This window comes from Panthera pardus, unplaced genomic scaffold (genome assembly GCF_024362965.1).
Source record: "Panthera pardus isolate Hobbes unplaced genomic scaffold, ASM2436296v1 HiC_scaffold_26, whole genome shotgun sequence".
Taxonomy (NCBI): domain Eukaryota; kingdom Metazoa; phylum Chordata; class Mammalia; order Carnivora; family Felidae; genus Panthera; species Panthera pardus.
In genome coordinates, this window is record NW_026526832.1 from 38,227,799 (window position 1) to 38,243,143 (window position 15,345).

Sequence of the window (15,345 nt, forward strand, 5' to 3'; positions counted from 1 at the left end):
CCTGGTGGATATGGGTCCATGATGCATGGACATCAGCAGTACGTGCTGCTTTCTTTCTCATATTGGCCTTTTAACACTATGTTTTCTCTTGAGTGATGTGGCATTGAAATCTTCTGGGCCCTTGAAACTCAACTCTAATGTCCATGTGTGTTCCCTCAGAACATGTCAATAAAGGTAGGGTTTGATACAATTATGTGTAAGCACTATGACGGTGCTTAACAGTTGGCAAGTTTCCCCAAACTAGAGATATTTAAACAGAGATTGGATTAATTCAGTCTAGGATATAAGACTTGTAATGAAAACTCTAAAACATTGCTCAAAGAAATAGAATAAGAATGAAGTAAATGGAAAGGCGTCCCATGGTCATAAACTGGAAGGCTTCACAATGGTAGGAAGGCGATACTCCTAAATTGATCTACAGAGTCACTAAACTTTGTATCGAAATTCCAATAGCCTTTTTAGAGTAAATGGGAAAAAAATGAGCTTATAATTCATCTGGAATTGCAAGGATCTCTGAATAGTCAAAAAATACTGGGGCGGGGGGAGAATAAAGTTTCAGAACTCACATTTCCCTGTTACAACTTTTCTACAAAGCTACAATAACCAAAACAGTATGGTACTGGCATAAAGCTAGACATACAGATCAATGGAATAGAATGTCCAGCAATAAACTCACACTTATATGGCCAGTTTTCAACAGGAGTGCCAAGACTTTCCAATGAGGGAGGGAGTGTTATCAACAAATAGTTCCAAGGAACATGGATTTCTATGTGTAAAATAATTAATAATAATAATAATAAAATTGACACATCACACCATATATAAAAACTAGCTCAAAAAGGATCAATGACTTAAATGTAAGAGTCAAAAGTATAAAACTCTTAGAAGAATACAAAAAAGGCAAATCCTATGACCTTCTACTTTTGGCAATGATCTCTTAAAAAGGGTACCCAAAGCACCAACAACAAAAGGAAAAATTGATAAGTTGGATTTCATCCAAGGTTAAGAGTTTTGTCCATTAAAATACTCTCTCAAGAGCATGACGTGCATCCCACAGAATGGTGGGAAATATTTGCAAATCACGTAACTGCTAAGGGTCTAGTATCCAGAATTTATAAAGAAATCTTACAACTCAGCAACAAAAAGACTTTTTAAAATTTTTTATGGTCAAGGACTTAAATAGAGATTTGTCCGATACATGCAAACGGCCAATGGGTAGATGCCATTAGTCATTAAGGAAACGCACATCAAAATCCCAATGAGTAACCAGATCACACCCACTTGAATGGCCATAATCTGAAAAAGAAGAGAAAATATCAAGTGTTGGCAAGGATGAGAAGCTGAACTCTCCTACATCACTGGTAGAAATGGAAAATGATACAGCCACTGTGGGAAAGTTGGGTGTCTCTTCAGTACCCTAAACATTAAGTTGCCATAGGACACAGTAATTCTGCTCATGTTTACACACCCAAAATAACGGGGTGCAGACATTCAAACAAGCACTTGAACACGAATATTCAGATCAGCTCTGTTCACAATAGCCTAAATATGGAAACCACCTAAATGTCCATCAAGATGAGTGGGTAAACACACTATGGTACGCACATACAATGGAAGCATTTTCAGTGATAAAAAGCAATGAAATACTGACAAGAGCCACACCAAGGAATGAACATTGAAAACACTGTGCTTGTGAAATAAGCCAGACACAAAAGGATGAATATCGTATGCGTCCCTTAATGGGACGTAGCTAGAATTGTCAAATTCATAGAGACGGGAAGTCATTAGAGGCCTCCAGGAGCCAGGTGGAGGGAGAATTTGGAAGCGACTGATTAATGGGTTTGGGGTGAAGGAGATTTGGGACATAGGGAAATGTTGTACAGCATTGTGAAATACTTAAGTCCAGTAGATTGTATAATTTAATGTAGTTACTTTGGTAAATTTTCTGTTAAGTGTATTTTGCCACAATAAAAATACATTTTAAATGGATAAATAAAAGAACAAAAACGTTGACTGAGCCATCTGCTACATGCAGATGGCTACAGGGGTGTCGTGCTAACCCTTGGTGACACAGCAAGGTAGAAGGTTCGGTCCTGGTACTCTGAGGTGCACGTTGCACTGTGGGACAGAGCGCCTCCACAGGTATAATACAGGATTTTACAGCTGATCATAGATAATATTGACAATGCCACAGGAGCACTGAGAAAAGAGTCCTTAAGTCATTTCAGGCAGGGACTAGATGAGGCAAAGTGATTTGGATTGTGTCCTCTGGGAAACGAAAGCGAGTGAACGGTGGTGGTTCATGGGAGCAAGCGGATGTGAGTTTGGAAGTACCACTCTGGCGGTGACGGGGAGAAGACGAAGTAACATCTACTCAGATGTTTGCTTCTCGTCTCCTCCCCGGAAGCCCTGGAGTTGGGGGAGGGAACAGCAGGGAGGCACAGAGGAGGAACAAGGAGCTACAGAGGGACCCACACCCATCCCTGCACCTTACACTGTATCCTAGTCGATTCCAGCCACTCGGAAGGTCTAACATTCCAGCTTCCATTTGACGATGAGGACTCTCGGGTGCAGAGATTTTTCGATGACCTGGGTAGACCTTACTGGGCAGGCACGGATTTAAGATCAAACCCAGGCATTTTGACCAACAAAGTCCCCACTTGTTTCCCTGTGTCACAACACCTAACCCACTTCCTGATTTTCCAAGGGGGGTTAAAGCTCGCACAGCTAGAGGGCAGGGTGTAGAGAACACAGGGGTGCATCCCACCTCCTTCCAGGCAAACTCCGTCTAAGCCCGGCCTGCCACGCTAGCGGTGAGGACGCTTCCTTCTTCCGTCCCTCCCTTTGACGTCCTTCGGTCCAACCGGATGTGACATTCGGTGTCCCTGTCGGTGCAACTGTGAAGCTTATCCATCAAGTTTTCACGCTTATCCGTCGAGTTTCACCTGGCCTTTCTTAGCTCATGTGCGATGGCCCACTTCTTCATCTGCCGAACTGCCAACTAAGAATGATTCTACTTATGGCTATTTCTTCGTCCCCATAAGAAAAAGAAAGACTCTGAGTCATCAATAAGTGTATACTTATTATTCCCATCCTTTAGCCGGGCGCTGTATTTTTTAACAACTTTGCCCTCTGGGTGCATCGTGTCACATGTTTCCTTCCATTTGCCACGTGGCTTTCACACTAGAGATCTCCTTGTGTTTTCTTCTCTTCCCTTTCATAGCAGAGCATTTTGACACATCACCAAGAATGCACAAGGGTTTAAATAATTTACTTTAAAAAAATCAAAAATGGGGCACCTGGGTGGCTCAGTTGGTTAGGCGTCTGACTGCAGCTGAGGCCATGATCTCTGGTTCGGTGGGTTTGAGCCCCACGTGGAGCTCTGTGCTGACAGCTCAGAGCCTGGAACCTCCTTCAGATTCTGTGTCTCCCTCTCTCTCTCTTCTTCTCTCTCTCCCTGCCCACCCCTTGCCACTTGTGATCTGTCTCTCAAAAGTGAATAAACGTTAAAAAAATCCTAAAAATTCTCATCACCTATCTTAGTAGATATATTTCCACTTTTCTAAGTTTCATTAAAAAACACTTCAGATCCAAATGACTGATGATCATTGCAGTGTCACTGGATCAGTGAGTTAGGATAGAGAGGACCTCTCACACTCTCACAAAGTATGTTACAGTTGAAAAGGTGAGGCTAATGTTTTACCACTCTTGAGATAGTCACTAATACGGGTGGAAAACAAATTAAAAAGCCAAAAACCAAAAAAAACCTCCTCTTCCAAAAGAGAAAGAAACAAATAAAAAATATATACATATAGATTTACCATTTCGAGAGTAAAAATGTTCAGTAGAAAATAGCACATTTTGCCTGGCAAAGGAAAAATGGGAGCGTTCCAGAAGTTACGAAGCGTCTCGACAAATTCCTGGGCTAACTTTCAGGGATCCTGACTGGGGAGGTTCAGGGTTGTGCCTGGGGATCTACTTGGCAGGCAACGCCTCAATTCTTGTTCACCACGGCTATTGAAAAGCACTGACCTACTTAGCGTGATAACCTGGGGAAAAGAACATTTGGAGCTCTTCTTAAAGCTACCTACCTCTCTTCAGACTGCTGCAATTCAGATCCCCAGCTAGGACCGTTTGGAAACGGTGCTGCTATTCACGTCGGTACAGGTTCAGCCTTCACGAGAACGAGCAAGCAATGCAGAGTATTTGGAAAACATAATCTCAGGGCTTAGAAGGAGATGGAAAGGCAAATAGTTTGCAGAATCGCAAGTGAAATCAGCTATAGAAAATGGCTTTGTCCATCTGTGGATAATAGCACCAAATGGGCTCAGACAGAATCAAAGAAAATGGAAATGGAATACATAGTCAGTTTAAAATGTAGCTGGATGGTTCATTACACATTAGCATTGGTTTCTTAATCTTCTAAAAGGGGAAAAAAACACAGCTAAAAAAATATTTTAGGCAGTCTGATTTCATGTAAAATTCACTGGACGAGGATCTGGAAGCCACGGGTTAGAATCTGAATTAAACAATCGGTTTTATTCTCTCCTTCGTGGTCAATAGACTCCCGCCATCGATCCGTGCATCCGGTGGTGATCTGTGCATGTGCAACGGTCTCTTCCCCACCTCCCGCTGTCTAACACCCGTGCATGGGGCACCATCTTCTTTTTGGGTCCTTTAGTATGAGAGAAGTTTGAAGGCATGAGAAGCCAGGCTCTTGCAAAGGCCCAGCAAATGGCTGCACAGCAAAACCCATCTCAGCAGGGCGTTGTCATTGGAGAAACCAATTCCGACAGGGGAAGCAATCCAAGAAATTACACAGCAGGTGCAGACTGTGTAGCCAGAGGAATATTCTCCTGGGACCTGCTTTGTTATTGTTGCATCTGGAACATCTATTTCTATGACAGTTTTTAAATAATTTATGCATTGCCCATGAAGAAGATCATGACGGGTCAGGTTGATGTGACGTGCATACGTTTCTATCACTTTTGAAATACTAAGAATACGTGGGATGGGCTGAATTCTCTGTGGAGTCAGTAAGTCAAGACAAACTTGGGAGCAAAGATTCCCTAAGATCTTTAGACCTAATGTTGAAGGATCTGTTGTTCTAGATGTGGGGGCTATAGGATGAATGTTTGAAATGCTGCTTCCTGTCTCGCTGACGGATGGTTATCTTGATCTTTAGCCTGGTGTGGGGAATCCTGGAAATCATAAGCAGATTCTAGGAAAATTATCTTGTAATTCACTTCAAAAAGTTAAAATTGTCAACGGATAAAAGCAACAACACAAAATTATTGATGGACATCCCGCTGCAGTTTCAGAGATGGAGAACTGGAAAGTGTGCCACTCTCCGCCTACAACAACAACAAAAAAAGCAGGAAAAATGCATATTGGTGACTTTCCTTGAATTCAGCGCAAAACTGATACCACACGAAGAGCAGCTAACCCAAACGATGAGGGGAGACAGTAGCCACAGTGAGAAAGAAGTCCCAAGGGTCTGTGAGCCCAGGAAAGACCCTACCAGACTAAGCCAGGAAGGAAATTTAGCTCCATTTTTATAAATTCTTAAAGGCAGAGTGTGGGTTACCATGAGAGGATAGTCTCTGAGGACCAGACAGCATGGCATTTTCTGCCATTTGTGGGCTTGTTCTATATACGTCCAAGCAGGCACCCAGGCAGGAGATGGGGATACATTTAAGAAAGATTCCCTGTTGGAAATAAAAATCTTAATCTTCACGGAAAGGGGAATAAAATCTGTCGCCCTGGAGAACGGCGGGAATCCGCTGCAGTTGGAAGGATGAAACGGAAGGGAAAATCGAGACCTCTGGGCGGGGGAGCAGGAATACACATGTGACCCAGAAGGGGCATACGGGAACTCTCTGTACCTTCCTTTCAACTTTGCTCCAATTCTAAAACTTCTCTAAAAAAATAAACTCTTAATTAGAAAAACGTGTATGTTCACACAAAAACTTATAGATGTTTATAGCTGCTTTAGTCATGATTATCAAACATTGGAAGAAATCTAGATGGGTTAATGAAAAAAGAAACTGTGACCTATACAAACAGCAGAATACTATCCAGATATAGGTAAAGAACTAGCTATTCGTGGAAGAACATGGATGCATCTTAACGTTTATTTATTTTTGAGACAGAGAGAGACAGAGCATGAGTGGGGATGGGGCAGAGAGAGAGGGAGACACAGAATCTGAAACAGGCTCCAGGCTCTGAGCGGTCAGCACAGAGCCCGACGCAGGGCTTGAACTCACAGACCATGAGATCATGACCTGAGCCGAAGTCAGACACTTAACCGACCAAGCCACCCAGGCGCCCCTGGATGCATCTTAAATGAAGCTTTCTGAGTGCAGGAATGCAGATATTTATGTGACGTCCTGGAAAAGACAAAGCTACAGGGGAGAAGACAGGTGGTGCTTGCCTTGGCTTGGGAGAGAGGAGAGCAATTGACAACCAACAGGAGACACGAAGGGAAGTGTAGGGTAACGGGACACCCTTCCTAGGGCTAGGGCGGTGGATCTATGAGTTTATGCATTCGTCCAAACACCGAGAACACCTAGACACAAAAACTGAGTTTTACTGTGTGTGACTTAAAGAAACTGGGATTGCAGAGGAACTCAGAACAGAGTTTAGTCTGTTATAACTAAATCCGACAATATCACAAATGCAGGACATAACTGCACTGAGGACACCGTGGGGGGGTGGGGGGTAGCCGAAATAACTTTGGGTGTTTTTCTTGATACTGTAAGAGTAAAGACAAAAGAAATGGACACGAACATTCTATACTGGTTGGCAAGTTGTCCTTCACTGGGGACCATATTAGGACTTTTGAGACTAGAATGAACCAAGTAACTAAATATATGGTAGATAATGAGAGCTCAGTTACTCACTGACAGATAGAAAGTTACAAATAAGCAAAGAGGAAGGTTAGAAGGAAGCTTATGAAGCTAGATTAGAATCAGTGAGATAAATAAGGGTTCATGTTTATTTTGCTTTAGATATAAATAAAAAGTTAGATGCATAAATAGAGACATTCTTGCATACACAGGACAGTACACAAACCCATATTTTCTAGCTCTATCTGCTGTCAGGGCCTGGAAGCAATGGCTCCCCAGTGGCAATGAGCACACTCATTGCTCAAATCTTGGTTTCTAAATACCATTCTCCGATAAAAAGTAACCAGGGCTCCTTGAAGGAAAGACTGATTTTAAAGCTGGGGCAAAGAAAATACAAGACAAGCTTGGAATATCGTGTAGGCCAGAAAGTGAAAATAAAGAAAAAGCTAATGAACAGAGGAGGGGCCGTGTCAAAGGTAACACCAGATGGCCTGATAGAGCAAATATCCAAACACGAGGCTGGACCAAGTGGAACAACAAAATAAGGAAAGGTATCGTGTAGGATTCTTACCCAGGTAATAAAAAAATATCCAAGAGTCCAAATAATATAAACACGTGCTTGAATAAATAAATGAATGGGAGAGAAAAAAACAACTATTTTATAGAAGAATTCTAATTAATAAATACAGAAGAAAGGAGGGAAATAGAAAATCACTATTAGAACACCAAAGTAGTAATCACTGTAGGCAAGGTTCGTTGATGAACACTATAATTAAGGGACACAACTTTAAGGAGAAAGAGAACATGTTCACGGCCTCAACGTCTCTCCCACAAAACATGCATTAATTGCTGTTGCGGTTTTAACATATGTCTACAAATGTTTTATAATTCTTCCTTTGGGACACGGGGTTCTCTCCCTTGGGCTGTAGTTAGTGACCAGCTTCCAGCACATACAGTAGGAAAAGGAAAAAACTTACAGTGGAGAAATCCGACAGAAGACAAATAATGGAGTGGTGAAGGTCATCAGAAATAAGTCATTTTGACATTCAATATCACTGTTATGGTGTGATGAGTAGGGCATATCACCTCTGTGATCTGTGTGATCTGTGGTAATCTCAAAACCCTGTTAGTTATGTTAGTTACGAGAAAACATCAGGCACACCCAATCTCAAGTAAATTCTACAAAGCAATTCTTTAAAATTGTCGAGGTCATAGAAGACAAGGGAAAACCGAAAATCTGAGGTAGAGGACACATGACGGCTGCATGCAATGGGAGGTAACGTATGGAGTCTTGGAACTGAAGAAAGCTAGTAGTGGAAAAAATTGGGGAAATTTGAATAAAACCCATAGATGTATTAACATTATGGTGCCAGTGTGGCTTTCTTGTTTAGCTTCTTAGTTATGTAATATGTTTTTTAAACTTTTTAATGTTTATTCGTTTTTGAGAGAGAGAGAGCACAAGCGGGGGAGAGGCAGGGAGAGAGAGTGAAGTTAAGATGCCATTTACCAATCCCTTCTCTGTTTGGAGATATAATTTCTTCCCTTCCTATCACGTAGGGAAATATGCCAGGAGGGGCGGGTCATGGTCTTCCTCGTATGAACTTGCTCTCAATGAGATGGGTTCTGCCTGAGGACACTGCTTCCATGGCAGCCTCTAATGTGGTGGTGGCTGTTCTCCCACACCCACCTTGTTCCCACAATTCCCTGCACTCAGGACATTTATATTTCTTAGAAATGAATGCACATACAAAAGTATGAGGTAGGAAATAGCTAGGCTAGTCTGTTGTTAGTTTTTACTTTTTAAAACACAAAAAAGATGTTATATATCTTTATACATATCATTATATATATGATTATGTCATACCCATACACATGCTACACTGGATGGAGTTCATGCTCCAATGGACACTGCTGGGTCAGACTGAATTTTTTCAAAGCCCAAATCCAGTTGCTTTGGAGTGTTTCTGGAGTAGGTGCCTTGAAATAGACACAACTGCCTGGAATGAATATAAATTGAAGATCCACCATACTCCACCAGCGGAAACAATTCGAAGTTGTTCTAGAACGATTTCTGCTGGACGGCTTACTCTCCTCCAAGGCAATCTACCACTTTCTGGACCACACGCGTCTCTCAGATCCCGTGTGTACTCCCACTTGTGAGGGGCGTCTAATCATCTGATGAGCCCCATATTTCCACCTGTAAGAATACATGGTGTTTAATCAGCTTGGAAAATACCGCTAACGTTATGTCTTGGCGATGTCAAAATTAAACTACGTGAGAAGAAAAGCAAGTGGGAAGAAAAATATTTCCGGGGTCATCTCTAAAACATTTCTCTCCACCCCCCAGCACCTTTGCATGGTCTCCTGCTGCTTTTAAAGCACACACCTTGAATTGTTTGTTTTCCCCGGACTGATTAAAACGTTTGAAGTCAACAAGTCTCCCTCCTTTTTTAATGAATTAAATTACACTTCTTTTTCTATTTTTTTTAATGTGTATTTATTTTTGAGAGAGATAGAGAGACAGAGTGTGAGCAGGGGAGGCGCAGAGAGAGAGGGAGACACAGAATCCGAAGCAGGCTCCGGGCTCCGAGCTGTCTGCACAGAGCCCGACGCGGGGCTCAAACTCACAAACCGCGAAATCATGACCTGAGCCGAAGTCGGACGCTTAACCGACTGAGCCGCCCAGGTGCCCCTAAATTATACTTCTAAGGCGATTTAAAAAAGCAACCTATGTTCCTTATTACTTCTATACATGCATACGTTTAGTGCTAAAACGTAAAGATACTAAGGCCTGATAGGAACGCTACAGTTGAAGGAAAACTACGATAATGAAACAAGCATAGGATCTATTGACAAATACCCTGGATTATGAAGATTCTAGTAGGATGCACTTTTCATGAGCTCTACGTTAAGCTGATGACTTAACGTCCTATAACTTTAGTTACTGTAGTGCATCTAGAAACCGAATGCAATTAGAGTAATCTTGGTGGTGGTTGTTTTAAATGATATAAAGCATATCACCTGCTACATAAAGAAGACGTGTAGCACAGTGGTTCCGTGTCCGATCTACAGGCAAATGCCCGAGCGGAAAGCCTATTTATCACTTACGATGGCCAAGTTAGCATTAACTAGTTCTTAGTTTCCACATCTATACAAATGGGGATAAATATAGTCCATCCATGTCACAACATTGCTAAGGGGCTTAACTAAACGTTTGAGTGTGTGTGTGAAATAGATATTGGGATAATACCTGACACATAGTAGGAGACAAACATCAACGGCTTTTTAGTAACAGCTCAGTCACTATTACTCAATTTGTCCATCTTCAAATTTCATTAGTAAGTTACTTGATTTTCTATTTTTGGCACTGTGGGATGTATGGCTCTTGATAGTCACAGAGTTTAAAAATGCATATGTCAATCACATTCAAATATTTTTTCAAGTATTTATTTGAAAGTTTCTAAATTAAATAGATACCGTTTAATGGGAAAGAATAAGTCTCAGGTCGCCGGCACGCGTGTTTGAATAACAGTGTCTGAGACTGTAGCCAGTTCGCAGTTTCTGAAAGGGCTTTGTTACCCATGCGAACAGTGTCGGCAATAAATGTTACCTAAAAAGTACTGTGCTTTGGACCTATTAATGGTATTTGCAAGACAAGGGGAAAGTTTTCTGAGCATCACTGGGTCTGATGCCTTGTGTCCAAAGCCGAAAAGCTGTATATCTATCTAATCGTATTGTTAACACACAGATTCTTAGAGCAGTGACTTGTAATTATTGTAGCCAGTTTGTGCCCAACAATTCTAACAAGTTTTAAACGCCACTATATTAAACCATCGCAAGATTTTGCCCAAGGAAGCATTATGCACAGATTCACCCAGGGTGATTTGGGATAACAAATCTCTATGAAAGTGATGAACGCCAGAAGAGTATTTTTAACATTTAGGTATCAAAATCCAAGTGGATCACGGCACCACTATGGAAAACTTGTAAAACTTCTTTCTGTAAAAGAAATTGAAGACCATACAATGAATTAATTAAAAATTAGGAAACGAGGGTGTCTGGGTGGCTCAAGTCGGTTGAGCCTCCGACTTCGGCTCAGGTCATGATCTCAAGGTTCGTGGGTTCGAGCCCCACGTCGTGCTCTGTGCTGACAGCTCGGAGACTGGAGCCCGCTTCGGATTCTGTGTCTCCCTCTCCCTCTGCCCCTCCCCTGCTCACACTCTCTCTCTCTCTCTCTCAAAAATAAATAAACATTAAAAATTTTTAAAACTATGAAACAATTAATTAAAAATTATCATACTACCCAGTGCCTCTCTGCCTATGCACAGGCCCCTCTATACCTTGAGGTTTTCAATAAGATCAAAGCCCCGGGTCATACTTTTAGGCATAAAAAAAATAACAAAAAAAGGGATAATTCATGGAAAAAATGCAGAGTCAAGTCAAATTTTACTTGGTTTATCTATACTGCAATTATCAAAACAGGTAAATGCATTAAAAATATTTTAGGATCTTTTTTTCCAAAACACAAGTTAAAACACAAGAGCTGTTGCTTGACCCTCAGGTAACAAAAATGTCTAAGTTGCGATATGCAATTGTTCCCCAGTATTAGAATTTTGAATTTTACTGTCTGTGGAAAGAACACGTACGTGTCGATTCATGTAGTAAGTGATCGCTGAACGTCTATTCGACACCGAGGGCCAGATAGTGAACGTGGGACCAGAACAATAGTGCACATATAAGGCTATTATACTGGACACGATGTCATACCTACTGCTCTATGAGCAACCTGAATCCCAGGGGTTGTCAGAGGAACAGCATAGAAGGAAAAGGGGGATAAGGAAAGTGTAGTTGATGTCAACCAGACTCACCCCGTCCTTTTAGATTCTGACAAAATTGGCTTGAATTTCCAGCGCAGGTACACCAGGATGCCCCATCGCCCTCAAAATTTCCTCTCCCGAGTGTGCTATTCCTTAGCCACACCGCACTCCCCGTGATGATAACTGCCGCACTCCCCTCCCCCAGCCGCCCCCACACAACGCAGTGTGCCCAGGGCGATGGGTATTGAACGGTCAAAAAATAGAAGAGGTTTGCATGCAAGAAAAGTGTAGCCCAAAGGGTGTTTGCAATATGTTTTGTCCAAGTGGGCAAAGAAAGAAACGCATCTTGAGTTGAAAACAGTAACAAGTCTCTGCCCCCAGGATCCGCATGGCTGACTTTACAACAGGAAACTTTGTGGCATGAGTATAATACCTACTCCAGCGCACGCGATCTTCTTGTGTCCGTCTGCTTGGAACTGATCTTTCCAACTGCTTGGAAGCAGGTACCGTGCAGGGAGCTGCGCAGGGAGACTGAATTCAGATCAGTTAAAGAGCAGAGACCCAAGTAGAGAAACGGCATCTTAACACGTCTGCAGTCACAGCTGGGAAATGCAGAGTCCACATCTGAACCCAGGTGTCCCTGCATCGCAAGCCAATTTTACTATGAGATGATGCTTCACCCGGGGCGCCTGGGTGGCTCCATCGGTCGAATGTCCACTTTGGCTCAGGTCATGATCTCACTGTTGGTGAGTTCGAGCCCCGCGTCGGGCTCTGTGCCGCCAGCCTGTGTCAGCGCCGAGCCTGCCTCGGATCCTCTGTCCCCCTCTCTCTGCCCCTCCCCCACTTGTGCTCTCCCAGAAATAAATAAATATTTAAAAAAAAAAAAAGAAATGGTGCTTCACGAGTCAGAAAATAAATTAAGGCTGTATTTCGGGGGGAAAGCGTCATGTACATAGACTCACGAAGATAGCAAATATCTCCCCTGGGGTAGATCAGGCACCTGTGGGGCCTTAGCTGCCCACCCCCTGCTGCTCAAAACGGGACCTTCAGACCCACACCCCCAGCAACACGTCAGCCTTGCAGGAAACGCAGACCCTCTGGCCCCAGCTCCCAGCCGCAGAATCAGACCTGCGTCTTCCTGAGCCGCCCAGCTTACCCCTCAGCCCTTCTGGGGCAGAGAAATGCTGATCTGGATGATCCCATTATTCCCAAGGGGGCTCAGTCGAAAACACGTAGTTTGCAAATTAAATGGGAGCCTCCAGACGAGTGATGATGCGGTCAGACGCACGGTCACGCTTCCCGGACGGAAGCGCATGTGACGTGCACCTGTGACTCGGGCCGAACAGATGCATCGTTCAAAGCAGAGATTACTCAGCGGACTCCGTGACTATGATGCTATAGGTGGGGCCACCCACGGCCATTGACAAAATCCAAACAAGGAAGAGGAAGAGAAAGGCCGTCCTGCCTTCACTCCCACCGTCCAGGTCCCCCGGCTGAGTCAGGGCTGTTCTTGGACTCTGGTTCCTCCCCGACAGACGCGTGCGGAGCCGGAATTAGAGGAGATGCAGGTGTGACCGCCCCCTCCCACACCCCCCTCGCCCGCTTCCCTCAGCCCTGCCGCAGGCTCCTTTCTATTTGGGGACGGGTGACTCAACCAACAGTCGTGAGCAATTCTCAGCTCGATGATGGCATCCCGCCTTCCCAGGCCTGAAGTCGAGCGTCTGACTTATCTGTGTCCTGTTTCTCTTTCCCCTCGAGCAAAGAGGGAAGATAGTTCGTTAGAAAAAACAAACGTCTTCAGGCTGCTGAGCCCACGGTGGCCTCCAGACTTGACATGCAAATCTACCAGAGAGCTGGCTAAAACGTGGGCTCTAAGTCACCGGGTCTGGGGCGGGGATGTGACGCTGGCCTGCCAAGGACCCGCAGGCCACGCTGCTTCTCTGACCGCGCTGGGGACGGTTGCCGCGGTGACGAACTGCAAAACCAGTAATGCCCGAGTTTGGGAAAAGTCACCTGGAAGTAAGTATTTAAAGTATCAAGATACTTTAAATACACTTTCCTGACACTGCGACTACACTTTTAATGAATTTATTCTGGATAGATGCTCAGGAATGTGTGCAAAGATTTCCAGAAGAGCATTCTTCACCGACTTACTGCAATATCAGAAAGGAAGGGAACATCATCTGACGGTTCTCAAAATAGGGACTTGACCCCCAAAATCATGTAACCTGAAGTTACTGAAACACAGGTTATTGAGGAAAAAAGCATACGTTTCGGCACGGAAAAATATTCGACGTATAATTTGAAGAGACTAAGAGGTCGTGAAACTGTGTTCACTTAACCTCATATTTCATTACTTTACCTGGATATTAAGCGATATGTGGACATTTAAAAGCATGAAAAGGATATGCAGTGAAGGCCATACAGTCACGTATGTGTAGTATGGGGGGTAATGGCTTATTTTTTTCTCACTTCTTTTCAAAACCTATATGCGAAATTCACAAAAATTAAATAGATATAATAAAATGTCTAAACTGTGCATCCTTGAAACTGATGCCCCTTTTAAATTATGATGTATTCTCTGTTATATGCAGATAACATTCGGTATCACGTTATCTTCCATATCATAGCCTAATAACTCTTAATGGCATGTCTAGAAACTAAAAATCTCTTTCACAGATACTCAGCCTCAGTGGACCCCAGTCTGAGTCCCCGACAGACACTGACCTTGGTCCTGTAGCCCATCGGAAGTGGGTCCTGTAGCCCATCGGAAGTTACTCCTGGCTCGAGCCGGCTGCATCCCTATCCCTGCCCTCTCTTCCCGGCCCCTTCCCTCTTTGCCGTTCATGTGGATGGTGAGCCTGGTGTTTAATTCGACGCCCAAAGGAGAAGAGGGTCAGGAAATGCTGCCCGGACACCCTGCATGGCAGGCTCTGGGCTGAGACCCCCACGGGCATCTGGGCTCCTGCCTAGACCTGGAGTCTAGGCTGCTGGCTCCGCAGAGGATGGACAAGTGTGGATGTCACTGAACCCGAAATCAAGGGAGGAGGGCTGAGTGTTTGCTGTGGGCCAGGTGTCTGGCTAGCACCAAATCCTTTTACACCACGCAAACCCTACACAACCCCCAAGGCAGGTCTCCCCCGGTCTCAGGATCCCCATTTGACTGACTGACAAGACTGAGGCCCGGGATGAAGGAGCTCACTCAACTCCCGCAGGCAGGAGGAGACCGTGCTGGGTTTGTCTAAGCCTTCGGATTCCCGGTTAGCTCTCTTTACACATTAAACAGGAAACACACAGATAAAGTAGAGGATGTCCCGGTCAACCTGAACTTGAGCTAAATAACAGGTAGTTTCTTTGGTGTAAGTATGCCCCGCACGGTACTTGGGACATATTTATTGTTCTGACCGAATGCGTCCTCCCCAAATTCATATGCTGAAGTCCTAACTCCCCGTGTTATGGGGCCTTTGGAAGGTAATTAAGGTTAAATGAGATAATGAGGGTGGGATCTGTGCCTTAAAAGATGAGGGGGAGAGTGCCCTCAGGGGAGGCTGGGTGAGGACACAGGGAGTCCTATCATTAAAGAACTAAAGATCTTTCAGACAGAGAGGGGGTCCGGGCGGTATCTCATACTGGGGGATGTGTTCAAACAGAGAAAGAAGGACCAGGGAAATCAAGTTTTC

General features: G+C 43.9%; 1 long non-coding RNA gene across 1 annotated transcript; it reads right to left on the reverse strand.

Annotated features, from left to right (window-relative positions):
• Positions 1–11,287: 11,287 nt before the first annotated feature.
• LOC128773645 (uncharacterized) lies at positions 11,288–13,189 on the reverse strand. Its single transcript, XR_008417991.1, has 2 exons — positions 12,822–13,189; positions 11,288–12,305 (listed from the first exon to the last, which is right to left on the reverse strand). It is a non-coding gene; the product is annotated as an uncharacterized LOC128773645 (long non-coding RNA).
• Between the last annotated feature and the right edge of the window lie 2,156 nt (positions 13,190–15,345).